The sequence below is a fragment of the Mobula hypostoma genome, chromosome 9 (assembly GCF_963921235.1).
Source record: "Mobula hypostoma chromosome 9, sMobHyp1.1, whole genome shotgun sequence".
Classification (NCBI taxonomy): Eukaryota; Metazoa; Chordata; class Chondrichthyes; order Myliobatiformes; family Myliobatidae; genus Mobula; species Mobula hypostoma.
The window spans coordinates 132865121-132891082 of NC_086105.1; the positions used below are offsets into that span (position 1 = coordinate 132865121).

Sequence of the window (25962 nt, forward strand, 5' to 3'; positions counted from 1 at the left end):
TACTTCCATTCATCATTAAACCAATGAAAGACTCATCATTATATATTAAAAAAGGGGGAAACTGTTTGCTTTTAAACATTTACACTGTATGTTTGGAAAAAAATATTCAAAATCTTGTCAGATTTACATCTTGCAGCCTGCTTTAAGATATAGTATAACATCACATTCAAAATTAATCAAAAATCAGAAAACTGTGAATGCTGGAAATATGAAAAAATAATGACAAAATATAAACACAGGAAAGCAGAAGTAATGCTTCGGGTCAGAACTTGGCCAGCAAAAGAAAACAATACAAAGAACATTTAAAGAATTAAAATAACTTGTATCATTATTCACATGGCTTATTGATTTTTTTGTAAGTTACTAAAAATTTCAGAGGGCAGACTAACATCTACTTTCCAGGCACCATATTTTAGACTACTTTGTGCTCTAAAATAGCAGACAAAAGACAGAACTGGATACTGGCCACCATATTAGGTGAAAATCTATCAATCTTTTATGGACTTCAGTAAGGCCTTTGACAAGGTTCCACATGGAAGGTTCAATCGTTAGGTATTAATATCGAAGTAGTAAAATGGATTCAGCAGTGGCTGGATGGGAGACACCAGAGAGTAGTGGTGGATAACTGTGTGTCAGATTGGAGGACGGTGTGTAGTGGTGTGCCTCAGGGATCTGTACTGGGTCAAGTGTTGTTTGTCATATATATTAATGATCTGGATAATGGGGTGGTAAATTGGATTAGTAAGTATGCAGATGATACTAAGATAGGTGGAGTTGTGGATAATGAAGTAGGTTTTCAAAGCTTGCAGAGAGATTTAGACCACTTAGAAGAGTGGGCTGAAAGATGGAAGATGGAGTTTAATGCTGATAAGTGAGGTGCTACATTTTGGTAGGACTAATCAAAATAGGACATACATGGTAAATGGTAGGGCATTGAAGAATGCGGTAGAACAAAGGGATCTAGGAATAATGGTACATAGTTCCCTGAAGGAGGAATCTCATGTGGATAGGGTGGTGAAGAAAGCTTTTGGTATGCTGGCCTTTATTTCAGAGCATTGAGTATAGGAGCAACACTCCTTTCTCTCCTCCCACTTCTTCCAAACTAAAGGTGTAGCTATGGGCACCCGTATAGGCTATGACTGCCTCTTTGTTGGCTTTGTGGAACAATCCATGTTCCGAACCCATTCTGGTATCTGCCCCCCACTTTTCCTTCACTACATCGACGACTGCATTGGCGCTGCTTCCTGCACGCATGCTGAGTTCATTGACTTTCTAAACTTTGCCTCCAACTTTCACCCTGCCCTCAAGTTTACCTGGTCCATTTCCGACACCTCCCTCCCCTTTCTAGATCTTTCTGTTTCTATCTCTGGAAACAGCTTATCCACTGATGTCTACTATAAGCCTACTGACTCTCACAGCTATCTGGACTATTCCTCTTCTCACCCTGTCCCTTGCAAAAATGCCATCGCCTTTTCACAATTCCTCCGTCTCCACCGCATCTGCTCTCAGGATGAGGCTTTTCATTCCAGGACGAGGGAGATGTCCTCCTTTTTTAAAGAAAGGGACTTCCCTTCCCCCACCATCAACTCTGCTCTCAAACGCATCTCCCCTATTTCACACACATCTGCTCTCACTCCATCCTCCCGCCACCCCACTAGGAATAGGGTTCCTCTGGTCCTCACCTACCACCCCACCAGCCTCCAGGTCCAACATATTATTCTCTGTAACTTCCGCCACCTCCAACGGGATCCCACCACTAAGCACATTTTTCCTCCCCACCCCCCCCCCCGCTTTCCGCAGGGATTGCTCCCTATGCAACTCCCTTGTCCATTCGTCCCCCCCATCCCTCCCCACCCCTCCCCACTGATCTCCCTCCTGGCACTTATCCCTGTAAGCGGAACAAATGCTACACATGCCCTTACACTTCCTCCCTTACCACCATTCAGGGCCCCAGACAGTCCTTCCAGGTGAGGCAACACTTCACCTGTGAGTCGGCTGGGGTGATATACTGCGTCTGGTGCTCCTGATGTGGCCTTCTATATATTGGCGAGACCCAACGCAGACTGGGAGACCATTTTGCTGAACACCTACGCTCTGTCCACCAGAGAAAGCAGGATCTCCCAGTGGCCACACATTTTAATTCCACATCCCATTCCCATTCTGACATGTCTATCCTCAGCCTCCTCTACTGTAAAGATGAAGCCACACTCAGGTTGGAGGAACAACACCTTATATTCCGTCTGGGTAGCCTCCAACCTGATGGCATGAACATTGACTTCTCTAACTTCTGCTAAAGCCCCACCTCCCCCTCGTACCCCATCTGTTATTTATTTATTTATACACACACATTCTTTCTCTCACTCTCCTTTTTCTCCCTCTGTCCCTCTGACTATACCCCTTGCCCATCCTCTGGGCTCCACCCCCCTTGTCTTTCTCCCCGGGCCTCCTGTCCCATGATCCTCTCATATCCCCTTTGCCAATCACCTGTCCAGCTCTTGGCTCCATCCCTCCCCCTCCTGTCTTCTCCTATCATTTTGGACCTCCCCTTCCCCCTCCCACTTTCAAATCTCTTACTAATTCTTCCTTCAGTTAGTCCTGACGAAGGGTCTTGGCCTGAAACGTCGACTGTACCTCTTCCTAGAGATGCTGCCTGGCCTGCTGCGTTCACCAGCAACTTTGTTGTGTGTTGCTTGAACTTCCAGCATCTGCAGAATTCCTCTTCATTGAGTATAGGAGTTGGGATGTAATGTTGAAATTGTATAAGGCATTGGTAAGGCCGAATTTGGAGTATTGTGTACAGCTCTGGTCACCAAATTATAGGAAAGATGTCAATAAAATTGAGAGTGTACAGAGGAGGTTTACTAAAATGTTACCTGGGTTTCATCACCAAAGTTACAGAGAAATGTTGAACACGTTGAGTCTTTATTCTTTGCAGCGTAGAAGGTTGAGGGGGGACTTGATAGAGGTATTTAAAATTATGATGGGGATAGACAGAGTTGACGTGGATAGGCTTTTTCCATTAAGAGTGGGGGGATTCAAACAAGAGAACATGAGTTGAGGGTTAAAGGGCAAAAATTTAGGGGTAACATGAGGGGGAACTTCTTTACCCAGAGAGTGGTAGCTGTGTGGAACGAGCTTCCAGCAGAAGTGGTTGAGGCAGGTTTGATATTGTCATTTAAAGTTAAATTGGATAGGTATATGGACAGGAAATGAATGGAGGGTTATGGGCTGAGTGCAGGTCGGTGGGACTAGGTGAGAGTAAGAGTTCGGCATGGACTAGAAGGGCCGAGATGGCCTGTTTCCGTGCTGTAATTGTTATATGGTTATAATCTTAAACAATAGAAAGACTGCTTAGCTTAAATACAGAAAAGCAAAGACTGTCTGTCTGACTGAATTCCCTAATGCGATAATAATTTATTCTGTAGCAACCAGGGCTCCAGAGAAAAATCTACTCTCAATAATTGCTGAATAAATAAACAAATCATCTAAGTGAAAAATCATAAAGTACTGCAGTTAAATTTACTGGATATAAATGGGAGGGAAAACAAATTCTGCAAATCTGAGGAATCTGTAAAAAGACTAATTATACATAATATACCTATTGGGCAGGAGTTTGGAACTGGAGCCATTTAAGTGAGAGGACAGAAATTTGGTTGATGGAGTATAATGAAAGAGATTTTTAAGCTTTCTACTTGGTACAAAGAATTAAAAAAGCAGAATATTACATAAATGAAAAGAAACTACCGAATGCGTACCGAAGCGCTGAGACACCCTGTAAAAGATAACAGTGTGCATAAAAAGCAAATAATTAGAAACATAAGATACAAGAGCTAAAATAGCCATACAGTCATTCAAATATCGACCTCTACTGCAGTGTTGGATTATTTCAACACAAATTAAATTTTGGTGAAAACATCTAAAGCACTCCGTATAGTTTTTGTCTCTTTAATTAAAGAGGGATTAACTTTACTGGAGGCGGTTCAAAGAAGTTCACACTTAATGATTCCTGAGATGAGGAGTTAAGCTTATAAAGAAAATTAAACACATTTTGCCCAATCTCTGTGTGAAGTTTAGAATAATGTAAAGTGATATTATTCAGAAAAAGTAGTCCTGGTGCTAATTTTTTTTTAAAAGGATGGTGTTATGGCTGGTGTAAGACCTGTGTGTGGTCAGCAAAGCAATTCACAACATATGTAGACTAACATTATTTTCTAGTGTTTTCTTGAAAATAAAATAATTTAAAATTACCTCAGCACAGTTCAGACATTGCTGTTGAGTCTCCCACCCCCCACAAATAAACTTGTGAGAAACTGACCTCAGAAAGAGACCCTGCTGAATGTTCCGTCAGCAAGGGAAAAAATCTTCAAGCAATTAGTCTTTGTGAGATATGTACATTAATAACTATAATTGAAGACTCAGAGATAGAGAAAGAACAATTTTGAATACCAGTCCAGTGAAAAAAAGACCATAAGACATGAGAGCAGAATCAGGCCATTCAGCTCATCATCTCTGCTCTGCCATTCTATCATGGCTGATTTATTACCCTATTTCAGGCTGAAAGCTCATGATCAGAACTTTTCCAGTGTTGATGAAGTGTCTTCAATTTGAAATTTTAACTGATTTCTCCCTCCTCAGATGCAAACCAACTTGCTTAGTGTTCCAGCATTTTCTGTTTTTATTTCAGATTTTCAGCATTTGCATTTTTCTTTTTTCACTTTTATCTTATACTATAGCTCCCTCTACCATCCTACTCATGCATCTGCACTTATCACAGTATTATGCTCAATAAGGACTTTAGGCTTGTAAGTGAGAACAAACAACAAGAGAGCTGATTGGGCAAGCAATGCACACAAGAAAATCAAGGCAATGTAATTAATTGGAGCAGAATTTTTAAAATCATCAGGAATATTAATAGCACTGCAACACCAAAAAAAAACCTGGAAGATTAAAGGACAAAGCTAAGCAAGTACAGCTTGATGCTGCTCCTAATGGAGATGTATTTAAGAATGTCAAAAATCAGTTAGATTAATTAATTAATTAAGAATGATGATTCAGGCTTTCAGATAAACAGTCAATAATCCATCTGCCCATCAGATATTTAACTACTTTACTGCAGGTTGTGTTAGATGAATGCGTGCAAATTAGCACCTACTTTGATATTACAGCAGAGATTAAACTTCAAAAGTACCTCTTTAGCTATAAAGAGTACAACATACAATTGTATAGTGAACAATTAAATTGTACAATGGGACGAGTAAAATCAAACATCTACCTTTCTATTAAGTGCTTTAAAAAAACTTTTAGGAACTCAAAATGAATTATCTTGGAAGGAGCCTATTTTTTCCAAACAGGGAGAGGCCATGCTCAAGTTTATGAAAGGTCAGATACTGGAATATATACATTGTTACATTTATTTTACTGAAATTCATATTGGGTTCACAGAAACTGGGCCCATTTTGACAACCCCAATATTGTTAGCTGCTGTGATTTTCATCTATTTCATTATTTTCTACCATTTGTACCTCTTGAGTTTGTTTTATTTAAATTATTTAGATAAATTCTAGGGAATATTTCTAACTGTAATATGAGTTCTCTGTACTATTTGATATATTTGTTGTCTTCACCAATGTGGGCCAATATAGAAAGGTCAGCTGCAAATAAAGTACAAACCTTTTTGGCAGATGTACAAATGATCACTTTTGATTTTCCTGGGAGATTTAAATAGAAGATTTAAATCATCACCATAGGCAGTGGTTGGGGATTTAAATCAACATCACAGCAATGCTAAAGTGTGATATCTGGCTTTGCTGTTACATTAATAATAGAACAAAGTCACACAATACTTTTCATATCATTATGTATAGTATCATTGGAATAGCACTGGGTAATGAAAAAATCCAGAAATGGTGCCAACAATTTGTGGAACATGAATCCATGGGAAAGCTGGCCCTGTAATTATTTCAATGGTCTTGCAATACTGCTCTGAAAAACAGATTAAACAGACAGAATGATTTAAATGACTAAAAATCATGTAATTATTACAAAATTATTGGCTTGTGTCCTTTGCTCAGGAAGAGACATGGTTAGAATGCCACATTAAAAACTAGATAATATTTCAAACAAACGTGAAACAAATAACACAAACAGAAAACAACCCCAAATCCCAAAAAAATATTTAATGTATTAACATTGCATTTTGGACTGACAATACTCTAAAATAGACATCAGTCAAATTTGACTCAAAATTAGCCACTTATTTGGGTAAAAACGTGTCACTTATTTCTACTGTGATACATTTTGAACTAAAGACTGTATGGTGTGGCTGATTAACACCTTTTCGCAAATGTGGAATACATTTAAACAAAATGTTAAACATATTCTGAAGTTAGCTAACGTAAACTCTTAAGGTGCAAATGTTACTAAAGACAGCTTATTTTGTTACAGCACACACAAAATGCTGGAGGAACACAGCAGGTCAGGCAGCATCCATGGAAATGAATATACAGTTGATGAACATGCAACTGACGAAGGGTCTCGGCCTGAAACGTCGACTGCGCCTCTTCCTATAGATGCTGCCTGGCCTGCTGCGTTCACCAGCAACTTTGATGTATGATACAGTTGATGATGTGGGCTGAGACCATTTTTCAGGATTGCAAGAAGGGGCAAAAAGCCAGAACAAAAAGTGTGGGTGGGGGGGTGGGGGAAGGGGAAGGAGGATCAAAGAAGAGTCAGAGGGAAGCAGAGATCACAGAGGGTGAGCAGTGAGAGGGTCTCACTGAACTCCCGTCCATGAGAAAATTTAAACGTCTTCGGGGGTAGGCATCATAAGACCATAAGACAAAGGAGCAGAAATCAGCCATTCAGCCCATCGAGTCCACTCCGCCATTTCATCATGAGCTGATCCATTCTCCCATTTAGTCCCACTCCCCCGCCTTCTCACCATAACCTTTGATGCCCTGGCTACTCAGATACCGATCAATCTCTGCCTTAAATACACCCAATGACTTGGCCTCCACTGCTGCCCGTGACAACAAATTCCATAGATTCACCACCCTCTAGCTAAAAAAATTTCTTCACATCTCTGTTCTGAATGGGCGCCCTTCAATCCTTAAGTCATGCCCTCTCATCATGGGAAACAACTTTGCCACATCCACTCTGTCCATGCCTTTCAACATTCGAAATGTTTCTATGAGGTCCCCCCCCCCGATTCTTCTAAACTCCAAGGAATACAGTCCAAGAGCGGACAAACGTTCCTCATATGTTAACCCTCTCATTCCCGGAATCATTCTAGTGAATCTTCTCTGTACCCTCTCCAATGTCAGCACATCCTTTCTTAAATAAGGAGACCAAAACTGCCCACAGTACTCTAAGAGAGGTCTCACCAGCGCCTTATAGAGCCTCAACATCACATCCCTGCCCCTAGACTCTATTCCTTGAGAGATGAATGCCAACATTGCATTCACCTTCTTCACCACCGACTCAACCTGGAGGTTAACCTTAAGTATATCCTGCACAAGGACTCCCAAGTCCCATTGTATCTCAGATCTTTGAATTCTCTCCCCATTTAAATAATAGTCTGCTCGTTTATTTCTTCTGCCAAAGTGCATAACCATACACTTTCCAACATTGTATTTAATTTGCCATTTCTTTGCCCATTCTTCCAATCTATCCAAGTCTCTCTGCAGACTCTCTGTTTCCTCAGCACTACCGGCCCCTCCACCTATCTTCGTATCATCAGTAAACTTAGCCACAAAGTCACCTATTCCATAATCCAAATCGTTGATGTACAACGTAAAAAGAAGCGGCCCCAACACGGACCCCTGTGGAACACCAGTGGTAACAAGCAGCCAACCAGAATAGGATCCCTTTATTCCCACTCTCTGTTTCCTGCCAATCAGCCAACGCTTTATCCACATATGTGACTTTCCCGTAATTCCATGGGCTCTTAACTTGTTAAGTAGCCTCATGTGTGGCACCTTGTCAAAGGCCTTCTGAAAATCCAAATATACAACATCCACTGCATCTCCCTTGTCTAGCCTACTTGTAATTTCCTCAAAAATTTGTAATAGGTTTGTCAGGCAGGATTTTCCTTTAAGGAAACCATGCTGAGTTCTGCCTATCTTGTCATATGCCTCCAGGTACTCCGTAACCTCATCCTTGACAATCGACTCCAACAACTTCCCAACCACCGATGTCAAGCTAACAGATCTATAATTTCCTTTTTCCTTCCTTGCCCCCTTCTTAAATAGCAGAGTGACATTTGCAATCTCCCAGTCCTCCAGAACCATGCCAGAATCTATTGACTTTTGAAAGATCATCGCTAATGCCTTCACAATCTCCACAGCTAGTTCCTTCAGAACACGACGGTGCATTCCATCTGGTCCTGAAGATTTATCTACCTTTAGACTAATCAGCTTCTGGAATACTTTCTCTGTCGTAATTGTGACTGTGCACACTTCTCTTCCCGGCCACCCATGAGTGTCTGGTATACTGCTGATGTCTTCCTCAGTGAAGACTGATGCAAAATACTTGTTGAGTTCCTCTGCCATCTCCTTATCTCCCATTGCAATTTCTCCAGCATAATTTTCTATCAGTCCTATATCTACTCTTACCTGTCTTTTACTCTTTATATACTTGAAAAAGCTTTTAGTATCCTCTTTGATATTATTTACTAGCTTCCTTTCATAGTTCATCTTTTTCCTCTTAATGACCTTCTTAGTTTCCTTTTGTAAGCTTTTAAAAACTTCCCAATCATCTGTCTTCCCACTAAGTTTTGCTTCCTTGTATTCCCTCTCCTTTGCTTTAACTTTGGCTTTGACTTCTCTCGTCAGCCACAGTTGCATCCTTTTTCCATTCGAAAATTTCTTCTTTTTTGGAATATACCTGTCTTGCACCTTCCTCATTTCTCGCATAAACTCCAGCCACTGCTGCTCTGCCGTCCTTCCCACCAGTGTCTCTTTCCAGTCAACTTTGGCCAGTTCCTCTCTCATGCCACTATAATTTCCTTTACTCCACTGAAATACCGACACATCAGATTTTGGCTTCTCTTTTTCAAATTTCACAGTGAACTCAGTCATGTTATGATCACTTCCTCCTAAGGGTTCCTTCACCTCAATCTCTCTAATCACCTCCAGTTCATTACACAACACCCAATCTAGTACAGCCGATCCCCTAGTGGGCTCAACAACAAGCTGTTCTAAAAAGCCATCTCGCAGACATTCTACAAATTCTCTCTCGAGATCCAGTGCCGACCTGATTTTCCCCATCCATTCGCATGTTAAAATCCCCCAAAATGATCATAACACTGCCCTTCTGACAAGCCTTTTCTATTTCCTGTTGTAATTTGTAGTCCACATCACTGCAGCTGTTTGGAGGCCTGTATATAACTGCAATCAGGGTCCTTTTACCCCTGCGATTTTTTAGCTCAACCCATGAAGATTCTGCACCTTCTGATCCTATGTCACCTCTTTCTAATGATCTAATATCATTTCTTACCAATAAAGCCACGCCTCCCCCTCTGCCTACCTGCCTATCCTTCCGATACCAGAGACATGCATGCTTTAGCCACGTCTCAGTGATGGCCACAATATCATACCTGCCAATCTGTAGCTGTACGACAAGATCATCCACTTTATTCCTTATGCTGTGTGCATTTAAATATAACATCTTAAGACCAGTATTTGGTACTGCAACTTTATTGTTGCAGTACCAAAACAAAAAGGCGAGGGAAGAGGACCGGATCGAGACAACGGAGGCTTATGGAGAAGAGAAGTTATAAGCCGTGTCTCCCCTCTCTCATCATGGGAAATGTGAGATCGCTGGGGAATAAAATCGACGAACTGACTGCGCTTGTCAGGAGTCAGAGAACATTTCGGGAGAGCAGTGTCATGTGCTTCACTGAGACATGGCTGCACGAGGACATACCTGATCAAAGCGTTTCCATAGAGGGCTTCCAGACCGTTCGAGCTGACCAGAATTGCAGAGACCGGTAAGCGCAAAGGAGGGGGGCTGGCGGTTCTGGTAAATAACAGATGGTGCAATCCTGGGCATATTACGATCAAGGAACGTGTCTGTAACTCGGATATTGAACTTTTTGCTGTTGGACTCCGGCCATATTATTTGCCAAGGGAAATCTCGCATGCAATTGTGGTTGTTGTGTACATCCCTCCCTCTGCAAACCCGACGTCGGAGTGTAACATCATTTACACCGTCATAGCCAGATTACAAACCCAGCACCCGAGTGCCCTCATTACCATCTCGGGTGACTTCAACCAGGTTACCATGGCTAGAACACTGCCCAACTTTATGCAGTATGTGAGCTGTACAACCAGAGGGGAGAGGACTCTGGATTTGATGTACGCTAATGTTAAGGATGCATACAACTCCTCTCCCCTTCCCCCATTGGGAAGGTCAGATCACAACCTGGTGCATCTAAAACCCTGCTACGTACCTCTGGTGAAGAGTAAACCTGCAACCTCGAGGACAGTGAGGAAATGGTCGGAGGAGGCTTATGAGGCGCTCCAAGGTTGTTTTGAGGTGACAGACTAGCAGGCACTCTGTGAGCCACATGGAGAGGATATTGATGGGCTCACAGAATGCATCACTGATTACATTAACTTCTGTGTGGACTGCAATGTTCCGACAAGAACTGTCCTTTGTTATTCAAATAACAAGCCATGGGTGACAAAGGACATTAAGGACATCCTGAACGCTAAAAAGAGGGTGTTTAGAGATGGAAATAGGGAGGAGCTGAGGGCAATACAGAGGGACCTGAAAGCCAGGATCAGGAAGGCTAAAGACAGGTACAGGAGGAAGCTTGAGTGGAAACTCCAGCAAAACAACATGAGAGAGGTCTGGAGGGGGATGAGGACCATTATTGGGTTTCGGCAAACTAGCAACAGAGGAGCTGAAGGCAGTGTGGACAGGGCCAACGAACTTAACCTGTTCTTTAACAGATTTGACATTGTGACCCCTACCCAACCCCCACATGAGCCATCTGTTGTCGGCCCCCAACCAAAATATATTCCACTCTCCCCTCCTATCCCTCCTCACAGTCCCCCACCCTGCTCTCATAACTAGACCCCTCCCCCACACGAAACCACCATGGTGGGCTTCACGGCTGAACAGGTGAGAAGACAGCTGAAACGTCTCAACCCAAGCAAGGCTGCAGGACCGGATGGTGTCAGTACCAGGGTGCTCAAAGCCTGTGCCCAAAGCCTGTGCCCCTCAGCTATGTGGAGTACTTCGCCATGTATTCAACCTGAGCCTGAGGCTCCGGAGGGCCCCTGTACTGTGGAAGACTTCCTGCCTCGTCCCTGTGCTGAAGATGCCGCGCCCCAGCAGCCTCAATGACTACAGACCGGTGGCATTGACCTCCCACATCATGAAGACCCTGGAGAGACTTGTTCTGGAGCTGCTCTGGCCTATGGTCAGGCCACACTTAGATCCTCTCCAGTTCCCCTACCAGCCCCGACTAGGAGGTGAGGATGCCATCGTCTTGCAGAACCGTGTCTACGCCCACCTGGACAAGCCAGCGATCACTGTGAGGGTCACGTTTTTTGACTTCTCCAGTGCGTTCAACACCATCCGCCCTGCTCTGCTGGGGGAGAAGCTGACAGCAATGCAGGTGGATGCTTCCCTGGTATCATGGATTCTTGATTACCTGACTGGCAGACCACAGTACGTGTGCTTGCAACACTATGTGTCCGACAGAGTGATCAGCAGCACTGGGGCTCCACAGGGGACTGTCTTGTCTCCCTTTCTCTTCACCATTTACACCTCGGACTTCAACTACTGCACAAAATCTTGTCATCTTCAGAAGTTTTCTGATGACTCTGCCATAGTTGGATGCATCAGCAAGGGAGATGAGGTTGAGTACAGGGCTATGGTAGGAAACTTTGTCACATGGTGTGAACAGAATTATCTGCAACTTAATGTGAAAAAGACTAAGGAGCTGGTGGTAGACCCGAGGAAAGCTAAGGTACCAGTGACCCCCGTTTCCATCCAGGGGGTCAGTGTGGACATGGTGGAGGATTACAAATACCTGGGGATACGAACTGACAATAAACTGGACTGGTCTAAGAACACTGAGGCTGTCTACAAGAAGGGTCAGAGCCGTCTCTATTTCCTGAGGAGACTGAGGTCCTTTAACATCGGCCGGATGATGCTGAGGATGTTCTACGAGTCTGTGGTGGCCAGTGCGATCATGTTTGCTGTTGTGTGCTGGGGCAGTAGGCTGAGGGTAGCAGACACCAGCAGAATCAACAAACTCATGCGTAAGGCCAGCGATGTTGTGGGGATGGAACTGGACTCTCTGACGGTGGTGTCTGAAAAGAGGATGCTGTCTGTTGCATGCCATCTTGGACAATGTCTCCCATCCACTACATAATGTACTGGGTGGGCACAGGAGTACATTGAGCCAGAGACTCATTCCTCCGAGATGCAGCACAAAATGTCATAGGAAGTCATTCCTGCTTGTGGCCATCAAACTTTACAACTCCTCCCTTGGAGGGTCAGACACCCTGAACCGATAGGCTGGTCCTGGACTTATTTCATAATTTACTGGCATAATTTACATATTACTAAACTATTTATTACTATTTTCTATTACTATTTACTATCTACTAATAGTAATATTACTGTTACTATTTCTATTACTATTTATGGTGCAACTGTAACAAAAACCAATTTCCCCCGGGATCAATAAAGTATGACTATGACTATTGCACAGCAACTCATCCCAATGGCTACAAATTTGCCCCATCACCTGCCTGTCTTTCCTGACATCTTTACTGTTCACTATCATAGATTTATTTCTGTTTTCCCCTTCCTCCGCTCTATCATTCCGGTTTCCATCCCCCTGCCAACTTGGTTTAAACCCTCCCTAACAGCTCTATTAAACCTTCCCACCAGAATATTTGTCCCCTTTGGGTTCAGGTGTAACCCGTCCATTTTGAACAGGTCATACTTCCTCCAGAAGACATCCCAATGATCCAAGAATCTGAAGCCCTGCCCCCTGCACCAGCCTTTCAGCCATGCATTCATCTGCCTGATCCTACATTCTTGCCCTTGCTAGCACGTGGCACAGGTAGCAATCCCGAGATTACTACCCTGGAGGTCCTGCTTCTCAGCTTCCTTCCTAACTCTCAGAAATCTCTCTTCAGGACCTCCTCCCTTTTCCTATCTATGTCATTGGTACCAACATGTACCAAGACAACTGGCTGCTCACCCTCTCCCTTCAGAATATTCTGGACCCGATCCGAGACATCCTGTACCCTGGCACCTGGGAGGCAACACACCATGCGGGTATCTCTATCAGGCTCACAGAATCTCCTGACTGTTCCCCGAACTATGGAATCCCCTATGACTACCGCATTCCTCTTCTCCCTCCTTCCCTCCTGCACAACAGCGCCAGGCTCAGTGCCAGAGACCCAGTCACCGTGGGTGTCTCCTGTCAGGTCATCCCCCTCAACAGCATCCAGAACAAGATATTTATTGCTGAGGGGGACAGCCACAGGGGCGCCCTCCACTATCCGGGCATTTTCCTTCCCTCTCCTGACAGTCACCCAGTTTTCTGACCCCTGTAGCATACGGATGACTATCTCCCTGTAGCGCCTGTCTATCACCTCTTCACTTTCCCTGATAAGCAGTAGGTCATCAAGCTGCAGCTCCAGATCCCTAACACGGTCTCTGAGGAGCTGCATCTCGGTGCACCTGGCGCAGATGTGGCCATCAGGGAGGCTGGAGGACTCCCAGGATTCCCACATTTGACACCCTGAACAAAGCACGAACCCTGCAGGCATGCTATCTAATTCTACAGGAATGAAACAGGAAAAATAAGTCTACTCACACACATACCTCGCCAAACGCACGAACTTTTTAAACCGTTAGCTGTGTCAGCCCTGCCTTCCCCTGTCTGTCCGGGCCGATTCCCCAAGGGGGGGAAAAAAAAAGAGTTGGTGCTTTGCTCTCGCCCCTTCCTGTTATCGCCGAAGCCCATTGAAGCCAAAGCCCTGCACTCTGCTGTCACTCACTCCGCTGCCTGCTGTATAGGGTGGTCTCCTTTTTAAACTCTCTGCGTTGTCCTGTCTACGTCACGCGCCTGCACAGTCTCGTCCTTCTTGCACTCGAAGAAGTTTTAAAAAAAACTGCCTTCCTTCAGAATTCAGCTCCCACACTGCTCTGCTTCTCTCAATCCAAAAGAAAGCCGTTGGAAGTAACCTTCCTTTTTAAACTCTCTGCGCTGTCCTGTCTATGTCACACGCCTGCGCAGTCTTGTCCTTCTTAGACTCAAAGAAGTTTTTAAAAAACTGCCTTCCTTCAGAATTCAGCTCCCACGCCGCTCTGCTTGTCTCATCCTGGAAGGGACTTTGTAGTGGAACAGTATTTCATAAACAAGAGAAATTCTGCAGATGCTAGAAATCCAAAGCAACACATAAAATGCTGGAGAAACTCAGCTGGTCAGGCAGCATCTATGGAAATGAAGTTTCTCCAGCATTTTGTGTGCATTGCTTTTGATTTCTAACATCTGCAAAATTTATCGTGTTTATTATTTTGTTTCTTTTGCATACTACATTATATTCAATTTCATGTTTTTCCTGGCTACATTCTTGATATCATTAACATAAATATAGACTCCATTCCACACCCCTGGCAATTGAGCTTTCTCAGATTAAAATTATCAGTGAAGAAAAAGCAGATACCATAAATTAAGATGACGTAGTGCACTGAAAGTGAGTTATGTTCTCAAAGCTTGATGCAAATCATTAGTTTAATTGTAATATAGCCTCATGAGTAATTTTAATTTGTTAGATGAGGTTTGTTCATTTGTGACATTTTGATTGCTAAGGGAACATTTAATTGTTGAAAACCATATTTTCTCTAGAGCATCAGTGAAAGAAATACAGATACTATACTATGAATAATTTACATTAAACACACATATGGAATAAAGTCCTCATATTGGAACTATAGCTGCAAGCAAAATTAAGATCTTTACTTACAGATGGACGACTTAGATCAGAATGCAGCAAAAATGCAATAAGTATAGTTTCTCAATCTGAAAAGCAAGGATGAATGCATATTAACAGCAGCTGATTGGAGTAGCAATAATGCCTCAATCACTCAAATTCTCATCTTTAGTTTTAACATGTAGAAAAATAATGCTCTACAAAGCCGCACAGTGGCTACTTCACAGTTCCAGCAATCTGGGTTCAATCCTGACATCCTCTGCTGTGCAATTTGTATGTTTTCACTGTAACTGCACTGGCTTCCTCTGGGTGCTCTGGGTCCTCCCATATGAAAAAACATATTGATTGGTAGCTAATTTGCTGCTATAGATTGCTCCTTGCATGTATGTATGGTAAAATTTAAGAAGGAGGGAGGAATATTGGTAGAATGAAATGGATTAGGGTAGGATTAATGTAAAAATATGTTCTTCATGGACTGTGTGGACTCAGTTGGCTGAATGACATGTAATTATGCTGTACATCTCCAAGTGTCTGCATTTGATAGGGGTAGACAAATATGGTATGAAAGACAGGAAAATTTATTGAAACCAGCATTTTTGGCAAATAATATGACAAACACAAGTTTTGACCAATTTTTTTTAATAGAAGGATCCGGTCTTAAAACTCCAAGTTATCTTATCTGACCACAGTATAAAATCTATTTCACCTTATAGACATTTTATTGAACTATTCACATTTTTATGACAAGGAAAATGCAACAATTTTATGGTGTTCTCATTACTTATGTCACTAATGTTACTTATGGTTTATTGTACAATTTCAAATGTTTGATGTGCTATTGTGTCTGCCTTTAAGTAAGCATTAATTTTCTTTTGTTCATTCACAGGAAGAGCAACAAGCTTTTACTACACTCATCCTAGTTGGTGGACAACATATGAAAGATTTCTAGTCTGAATTCCTTGGAATCACAGTTTTTGGGTTTTGCATACTGTGAGATGCTTAATTGTGATGACTGCAAAGTTTTTATTTTTCTAAGTTATTTGTATATTTTAGTTTTATTTATTCACTTTTCAGGACTTGGACATTGCTGGCATTTATTGCACTTGAGAAGGTGGCACTGAACTGCATTCTTGAACCTTGCAAAATTTTGTTAAAGATCCTGCCACAGTTCTGCTGGAGAGGGAGTTCCAGGATTTAACCCGGTGAGGAGGAAGAAACGGCAGTATTTTTCTATGTCAGGCTGGAGTATAACATAGGGAACATGTAGACCTGTGATGTTCCCAAGCAGCTGAAGCCTTTGTCCTTCTTGGTAACAGAGGTCACAGGTTACGAAGTACCACAAGTGATGGACTGAAATGCACTTTATAAAAGGTACACAGGAGGTGAAGCGAATGAATAATTAGAGTTCGTTGTTACTGAAAACAGCAGGAGGAGAGAGAGCAGCGCGCCACGCGTGCGCAGCCCTCTGGTGAAAAATGATTATTGTATCTGTTAAATAAAGGCCGTGGACAATTCTGATTTGATGGGGACGGATGTGAAAGCACAGAGGAACATCTGGAAAAATTTCTGAAATGCCAGTTCGCTGCTGTTGTTACTGCGTGATCGGGAATCTTTCAGAGGGAAGGCCTCAAAATCCCTGGCTTTGCCTGCTGTTGGCGACCGAGATGGAGGTCGAATCGTTTGGATAGAGATGGCGCTCAGTACTCGGTGTTGGAGAGCTGATCAGAGCTCGAAGTTTTCGGATGACTCAGAGTCAGACCGTGGTTAGGTATGGCAGGGAGAATTTTCTTCCTTCTCCCGTCTGCGTGAGATGTGGGACATTTGAGAGACTTTGAACTTTTTACTGTGCTCATGGACTTCTTCATCAAGTTATGGTATTGTTGCACTGCTGTAACTATATGTTATAATTATGTGGTTTTGTTAGTTTTTTTTCAGTCTTGGTCTGTCCTGTGTTTTGTGATATCACACTGGAGGAAATATTGTATCATTTCTTAATGCATGCATTACTAAATGACAATAAAAGAGGACTGTGTGTCTTCATAATCTAAGTGGGATACCTTGTCCTAGATGTTGCTCAGATCCTCGAGATTGCTGGAAGTGAAGTCATCTCACAACTGGGGAATATTCCATCATATTCTGACTCATGCCTTGTAGATGGTAGAAAGACTCTTGGTTGTTAGGTGAATCAGTCCTTAAAACATAACCAGTCACTGACTTGGTATACTGTCGGACTGTTTCCTGAGGTAATCCATGAAATCAAATATTGCACAATCAGGAAAATTCCTACTTCTAAGCTTATGATGGAAGTAAGGTCATTCATAAAACAGCTGAAGATGTTGGAAAACTCTTGCAGTAATGTTCTTGGGTTAGAATTATTGACCTCCAACAACCACAGCTATTTTTATTTGTGTGGTTTAACTCCAGCCATATGAATATTTTCCCTGAAAGTATGTCATTACCAGAGTTCTTCATATTAAATTTGGTCAAGTGCTGTCAGTCTCATCTTACCTGCAGCATTCAGCTCTTTGCCTTATGTTTGGAGCAAGGCTTTAATGAGACCTGGACTCATCTAGGCATCTTCCAAATTGTCAGGTGCATAGATATTGGTAGTGTAACTGTACTGAGGAGAGCTTGGCTAGAGACATGGGTGGTTATAAAGCTTGGTCTTCAGTGTTACAGTAGAATGTTGTCTCATCATTGCTGCAACCAACACTCTCAGCCATTTCTTAATATCAAGTAGAGTAGTGGTCACCAACCCGTATATCGCGATCGACCGGTCGATCTTTGAGATTTTCCCAGTAGATCCCGAAAAAAATCAAAAATAAATACACAAATACTGTTATAATGTGAGCATTATAAAAATAAGTAATACTAATTAGGATAATAGTAATATAGCAATACTTTCGCTACTGAAAGCTGTTTGCAAAGAGAGATTGTTTCCAGGTTGCGGGATTTTAGTTCCGTTCTTTCTGCTCAGTGCGCATGTGTGCAGCTCCCCCGCCATGCATCGTGTTTTCAGCATAGGTTGTGCTGCATTATGGTGACCAATTAGATTAGAGTGCAGACTGTCGCAGACATCAATATACGGCAGTCGCTCGTGATATCCTGATAGCATGGCGGAGGCTCCACGAAAGAGGGCGAAAACGTACAAATTCCATCCAGAATGGGAAGAGGAATTTCTATTTATCTTGGTGAAAGACAAGTGTGTATGTATGTTGTGCCACCAAACACAACCACTGACTAAAAGAGGGAATCTGGAGCGGCACCACAACACCAACCACCAGAAATTTAAAGGCACCTACCCCCCAAAGAGCGCAATCCATGCCAGGAAAGTTGAGGAGCTGAAATCAGGGTTGAAGGCCCAACAATCGTTTTTAACAAAACATGCTGTTCAAAATAAGGCTGCTATTGAAGCATCATTTCGTGTAAGTCACCTTTTGGCTAAACACAAGAAGCCTTTTACAGATGGCGATTTATCCAAGGAAGCAACGGCCATTACCACAGAGACTGTTTTTAATGACTTTAAAAACAAAAACAGCATCACAACCGCAATACATAATATACCGCTTGGCCCTGCAACAGTGACAAGAAGGGTAGAGTTACTGTCAGAGTTCGTGGATCGACTTGTCACTCTGTGATTATTTTTCACTACAGTTTGATGAATCTCTGGATGTAATGCAAACAGCTCAGGTTGTTGTATTTGTCAGAATGGATTTCCAGGATTTTACAACAAAGGAGGACTTCCTCACTCTTTTGTAACTAAAAGAGAGAACGAGAGGTGAGGATATTTACAATGAATTTTAAAAATATGTCCATGAAAATGACATTCCCATTCATAAACTGGTGGCAATTACAACTGATGGGGCCCCAGCAATGCGCTGTGTCCGCATTGGTTTTATAGTACAGGTTTCCCCTGCGATCCGAAGGTAGAGTGTTCCTATGAAACGGTTCGTAAACCGAAATGTCGTAAAGCGAAGAAGCAATTACCATTTATTTATATGGGAAAATTTTGTGAGCGTTTGCAGACCCAAAAATAACCTACCAAATCATGCCAAATAACACATAAAACCTAAAATAACAGTAACATATAGTAAAAGCAGGAATGATATGATAAATACACAGCCTGTATAAAGTAGAAATACTTTTCCACAATCATTACTGAACTGTTCTCCGTAGCGAAAATCTCACGCAAGCGCCATCGGCAGAAAATCTCACGCAAGTGCTGTTGGCAAGAACACTCTCTCCAGTAACCTTTATACTATGAAGCTGCCAAATCATACCAAATAACACCTAAAAATACACAGCCTATATAAAGTAGAAATAATGTATGTACAGTGGAGTATCACTTATCGGAATTGGGACAGCGCCGAGCAGACTGATGATGGTGTGTTAGACTGAGTCATCGCAGGCTAGGTGGTGCTGTGGCCCCCACCCTCCGGGCCACCAACCGAAACTGATCCGCGAAGCATGCAGGGGTCCAGCGGTAGCCGGGAGGTACACAGCACATCTTTAAGAAAAAAGCCGAAACAAACACGCTAATTAATTAGGTACTGCCTGTAATTGTCGGCCCAGATCAGTGCTGATTTCCGATTGTGTCGTCTCTGATCTGGGCCGACAATTACGTGTCGGCGGCATCTAATTAATTAGCATGTTTATTCCAGCTTTTTTCTTAAGGATGTACTGTGTGTCTCCCGGCTACCTTTGCATTCTCTGTGAATTGGTATCTGTCCGTGGCCTGGGAGTTGGGGTGGTGGAACACTGGGGTGTCATCTCGTCGCCTGTTTCCATTAGAGCAGGCAGCTCATCTTCTTCTATCACTGCCCGCCTCGATGTCCAAGGTCGAGGTTTGTCGTCTGCTGTGGCTGATGTGGAAGGCTTGCTTGACTGCTGAGCCTCACGCATTTTTCTATCACAGAGTTCTTTAATAAGGACTCAAACCATCCTGCAAGTATCCCCTAAACCGACGTACCCTTTCAAAATTAAAGTCGTACTTTATCATTACTCATTCAGTTTCGATTGTTATCCTTTTTTATTCCAATTGCATCAGCTCTTCATCTGTCAGTTCTTGGTGATGGGATGCCAAAACCTCTTAAACATCACGTTCGTCAGCTTCCACAAGCCAAACTCACTTTGTCCTTACTTCGTTCACCACGATCAAAACGCTTAATTATGTCTAGTTTTACCGCAAGTGTAACACCCTTACGAGCTCTTTCAGGCTTTTCCGATACCATAGAACTCATCTTGCAAATGGCTGCTCACAGGCACGTGTTTAAGCAAAGCAGTTCTGAATCCGGGGGAGAGCAGCTGCTCGGGGCGCGCTGCCTTTCATTGCGCGCAGATTTTTTCGCGTGAATTTTTTTTTCGTAACAGTGAAAACACCTTCTGAAAGCGAAAACAGGGTACTACTATAGGTCTTTCGTAACAGTGAAGTTTCGTAAAGCGAACGTTCGAAAAGCAGGGAACACCTGTACTAAAAGTCAGTGCCTACTTCGGGTCAACTTATCTATGTGAAATTGCATGTTCACAGATGGAAATTATTAAATCTAAGTACAGGAGCTGTCTTACTGGCAGATACCTCACAGACTGTCTCAGACTGGCTGGCTGTAGTTATGAGCCAAATTTCAGGGAACTAGCAGAAAGTATTCAGCCCCAGTCATCACACTGAGTGCAACAGTAATTTTTATTCATTTATTTTTCCGGTTGAAATAAAATTAAATAATGAAACTTAGAATTAAAGGTGTGGTATTGTAATACTCTTAAGGAAAGACAGCTATGGCCTGTTTGATATGCTAGTTTGATATGTTAGTTGTTTGAATTAATTTGAAAGTTTGACAAAAGTATTTTATGTAATTCAAATACAATTAGCCCAAATAAAAGGCCTCAAATTGGAAGTACAATCTGAGCTGTTTTTTACTCTAAATGATTTAGTAGGTAGATCTTGCCTTTCACTAAGATCAAAGTAGGGGATCTTGGGCTTAAAAAGGTTGGTGACCACTAATGTAGAGTGAATTGAATTGGCTGGAGGTCAGCTTCTATGAGGATCACAAGCACTCTAGCTAGATCAACGAGTCAGGACTTCTTCCCGAATTACGTTGATTAAGCTTCAGCAGTTTATCAGTCAAGATGGTGCCTGCATACAACTCTTCTTCAGTCAACATCTTCTGGATAAACTACTAAACTATTTATTTCACTTCTTTTACATCTGCTTTTCATCTTGAGTGTGTTTCTGGAACTGCTGGAGCCTGCAATTTCCAGTTTGGAGATCGATTGAGCAATCCGGTGTTTTGCTGTCTCTGAGAAGATTCTGGGAAGCAGCAAGTGTGAACTTCGAGGCGAAAAAACTACGAGCCGATGTTCGACTCCATTTCATCGATTAAAGCATCCATTATTCGCCGATTAAAGGGATGAGGACAATTGAAACATTGAGGCGAATGTGGAGGGTGAGTGCTAATGGCCTTCTGATCACTGATGCCAAAGAAAAAGCCTATCTCTGTATGGCCTACCTGTGTGCCCAAAGTCACTCTCTTTTGATAAGGCCGGTGAATGCTACCGAGGTTTCTGCATATGGATTTTGGACTAAGGATTATTTTTTCAATCTTATGGTTTTTATATTGTTTTCGCCGTTCTCGTGTTTTTGTGCAGAGGAGGGGGTTTTGGGGGTCAATGTCCTTGTTGCGTTTTGTGCATGGGAGGGAGATTTGGGAGTGATGTTCTTGTTGCGTTTTGTGCAGAGGGGAAGAGGGGTTTGGGGGTTGATGATTGTGTTGGTGGGTTTTTTGTTTCTCTCCAAAATGACATCTATGGTTTTTCTTTTTTCCATGGCTATCTGGAGAAGAAGAATCTCAGAGATGTATGCTGTACACATACTTAGCTAACAAATGAACCATTGAAACTTTGAGCACTCATGCTTAGTCATGTTATCTTTAAGAATGGAGATGTTTTTGTTGCCTCCTTCTTTCATTACCTATTTATTAGTCTACTACTTTCCATCACCAAATGTAGTAAACTGCTGAGCTATTAACTGCTCTGATAGTTGAGAGATCTACCAGAATTGGCTGCATGCAGTTTTTGTTGTTTAGTAAGGTACTTTATGATGCAAGTCTTTGAATCACCAAGACATATTGGACCTAGTACAGGTAAATGAAATTAGCGTACATGGGTACAACAGATGGCAAGGTTATGAAGGGCCTATTTCTGTGGCGTAGGGAATACATTCTCTGAGAGTACATGTCCTGCACTGGAGCTCCAGCAGCCTGATACCTCATTTTTAGGAATTCCTGGCATTCTTAAGAGTCAGAGGATATAGCACAAAAACAGGAACATGTCCATGTCTACCATCAGCCATCCACTTTTAGTGTAAATTTTACATAAATCCTCCATTAATCCATTCTGCACTTTCCACTGAACCAAGATTCATTGGCAAAGAGTTATGTGGGGCACAAGAGGTTACAGATTATGTAATGGTGCCCAGTTCCTCATGGATGTCTAGTTTCTGAATCAATCTCATTCAGCACAATAAGAATCTTTGGTGTGAGGATAAGACTGTCTTCATAAGGAATGTGAGGTGACCATTTCTACTAATGCCACCGAAGATAGATGAACTGCCATTGGTGGGTTTGTGAGGACAAGCTCGTTAGTTTATTCCAACTTATGCTCCCGCTCTCCTTTGCGGCAATGAACTGCCCCCACCCCCCATGGGTCTGCCCTGTCTATGGTACAGGATGTACCCAGGATTGTAATGGATGAGTCTGCCATGTTGTCTGTACAGTATGATTCAGTCAGTATGGTAAAATCAGGTTATTAAAAGGCTATCCCAATTTAGATACCAGGCCCTAGCTGTCTGCAGGAAGTTCTTTATACAGTGAACTTCACCATATCTGTTTTCAGTAACCAAATTGCTGCTTGTTGGCTCACATTTATTCTTCTGCTGTTTCAATGGGTACAACTAACTCAATGGGGTGCTAATCTATTATAGTGGGCATTTAAAAGTCAGCACTTTGTGGGTTAGGATATAAAGTTATAATATGCTTTAAGTATAATAATAGATGAACTCCTAAAAAATTGGACTTTTGAGCATTTATAAATAGTTTTAAGAATCGTTTGCTTCATGAAATGCATTTCATTTTTAGTTTCAAATGGATATGGTAAACAGAAACAATGTCTCACTGGTTGATGTTTGAAGAATCTTGTACATTCATCTTCCATTTTTATCTCTTGTTCCTTGCCAATTTTCTCCTGTGGTTCTTCATTATCGTCATGAGTGTCTTTAGTGAGGTTCATAACCATGGCAACATCTTCATTCATCATTTGGCAAACTACAAGAGTTTCAGCACAGCAATCTAATCCATGATGTCATTGTCATTTAAGTCTCTATTATTCATTGTCCACATCTTTTCCACACAATAACAATTCCGCTTTCATATCCTTATCCTGAAAATTTAAAGCTTGTTGTTCAACATGGTTAAGAGGCAGGTAAAGAGGCCATAAGTTATATCAGGCATTTTTCAATACAGCTTGTGCCAATGATTTCCAATGATGTGCATCTGCACGATCCTCAAGTTCACCATCAGATGAACAAGAGCTAACCACATTCTTACAGTTCATTCTTATAGTTGCTGCATACCTAAAAATAATCTTGTGTACTGATCTTTCATGCTTATCCCTTGATCCATGGCAATTTTTCTGTGCTTCTTCATTACTGTCATGAATTTCATTAGTGGGATTTATAATCTCTTTTCCATCATCTGGAAGACGAGTTTCACACTGCAAATCTGAATCTGGATCAGAATTGGTGGGGGAAGGGAGGAAGAGAGACCTTTGCTCATGTAACTTTTTCCTTAACAGTAGCACACCAGCAGCTCGGCTTCATTAGGAGTCTGAAGAGATGTAGTATGTCACTGAAGACTCTTACAAATTTCTCAGAATGTACGGTGGATAGCATTCTCACTGATTGCATCACAGTCTTGCGTGGAGACTCCAATGCACAAGATTGCATGAAAGCTGCAAAGGATTGTAGATTCAGCTGGCTCCATCATGTCCACCATTGAGGACATCTTGAAGAAGTGGCACTTCAAGGCAGTGGCATCCAGCACTAAGGACCATCACCATCCAGGATAAGCCTTCTTTTCATTACTTCTATTGGGGAGGAGCTATAAGAACTGGAAGATTCACACTCAAATGATTCAGAAACTGCTTCTTCCCTTCCACCATCAAATTTCTGAACAGTCCATGAATATCTTGTTATTCCTTTTTTGTGTACTATTTTTGTAATTTACAGTAGTTTGATATCTTTGCACTATCCTGCTGCAATAAAACAAATTTCACATCACAAATCAATAATGATAAATGTAATTTTGATCTAGGAAGAACAGAATCTTACAATTTGCAGCAAATCTTGGTTGCGATAACATTTCAGAGCCTCTATGATAAAGTAATTATCAAACCACTCAGTGGTTAGCCCCCGAGTAAACTAGGCACGTTAATTACTTCTTTTAAGCATGTACAACACCTTCACTCCCTTCAGTGCTCAAGGGTGGCCATTCTTGCTCATCACCAACCACTTATACTTGTGTGTGGAAGTCATATCTGATCAGGCACAGAAACCCATTTTGCTGTGCACTTCCTTCACTGCCTATTCATGTTTCAACATATTTTATTCTTGAAATCCAGCGCCAGAAGAGTTTTATCTGGAATACAACTTGCTCAAGCAGAAACATCATTATTCCTCATTAATTATATAAATTAACTATACAGATCTACACTGCCATTATAGAGAGCATCCTCACTGTCTGGTTTGGTGCAGCATTCTCTCAGGTCAGCAGAAAACATCACTGACTGCAATCTACTATCACTGTGTGTATACGTCCAGGACAAAGAAGTGGGCATGAAAAAATGTTACTTAACTACTTACCCTGCAAACCGCCTTTTCCCAAAAGCAACCTTCTGGAAAGCACTATAGGGCTACTTGTACAACACATCATTCCATTTAAAATTTCTTCCCTCCAGGGAGTTTAATCTGATCAATCATTCTGTTTAGCTCCCACCCCCTCTATCAATTACCCCCGTCACTGCACTGTAAGCATTTTAAACCATTTTTATAATGCTGTTTACATCATAAATACACGTTGATATATATGTATTTGTGCACATTTCACTCCATATTCGTACTTCAACCTGTAATTTTCAATTGTTGAATATTTTTTGTTGCATGTCACACCAAGACACCACAGCAAATTCCTAATACATGTAAATGTACATGGCGAATTGGCAAGGTATTGCACAAATTGTGTTTGTAACCCTTGATGTATTAAACTCATAAGGCACATTAAAATAAATCAATGCATTTCTTTGTGGCCTTTCATTGTGGATAATCCTTTGTTTTTATACTGCAGATGTCACAGCACAACTTAATATTTTCCAACCGTCCATTCCAAATTTCCAAGACTTACTTGTCTATAATAATTCAATGATTTTTCTGGCCTTTTCAAAGAATAGTACCCAGAAGTTATGCCAAAGCAACCTTAGATATGTGCAGAAAACTGGCACTGATAAAAATTAGCCATGATTTTACTGAATGGCACAGCAGGAAATTAGGGCTGAATGGTCTTACTTTTGCTACTATTTCTTATGTGTTAATGGTTGCTCACTAGCAAAGCTAGGTCGACTGGTGGCGCAGTGAGATCAGCACTGGGCTTGAGAACGGAGGTTCCCGAGTTCAATCCAGTGACAGACCACTCCCGAGTGTGCTCTCCATCCGTGCCGGGTTGATGTTGAGCTTGCTACTCGACCTTGTAAAAAAAAACCACTGCCACTTCCAGTTTAAATTCCCACGCGGAATATTGTGGAGGATCAAATACCCAAACCCAAAGCTCTTGCTTGAATCAACCTTGATGTCAAATTTTAAACAGGTTTCTGAAGAGCAATGGTTTACTACCATTATCAAAATAATCCATCAGGTTGTGCACTAGCTCATATTTGTCTATTTTTTTTTGTA

The 25962-nt window shown here is 42.0% G+C and overlaps 1 protein-coding gene across 6 annotated transcripts in view; it reads right to left on the minus strand.

Moving 5' to 3' along the window:
- LOC134351397 (activating transcription factor 7-interacting protein 1-like) overlaps positions 1 to 25962 on the minus strand; it is an 88522-nt gene that overhangs the window by 36421 nt on the left and 26139 nt on the right. For 5 of the 6 annotated variants that reach the window (XM_063057489.1, XM_063057490.1, XM_063057488.1 and 2 more), the window contains one exon: positions 15003 to 15058. The exons of the other annotated variant lie outside the window; for it this stretch is intronic. The gene's annotated coding sequence lies outside the window, so the exon portion shown is untranslated. The remainder of the gene's footprint in view (positions 1 to 15002; positions 15059 to 25962) is intronic. 6 annotated transcript variants of the gene reach the window in all.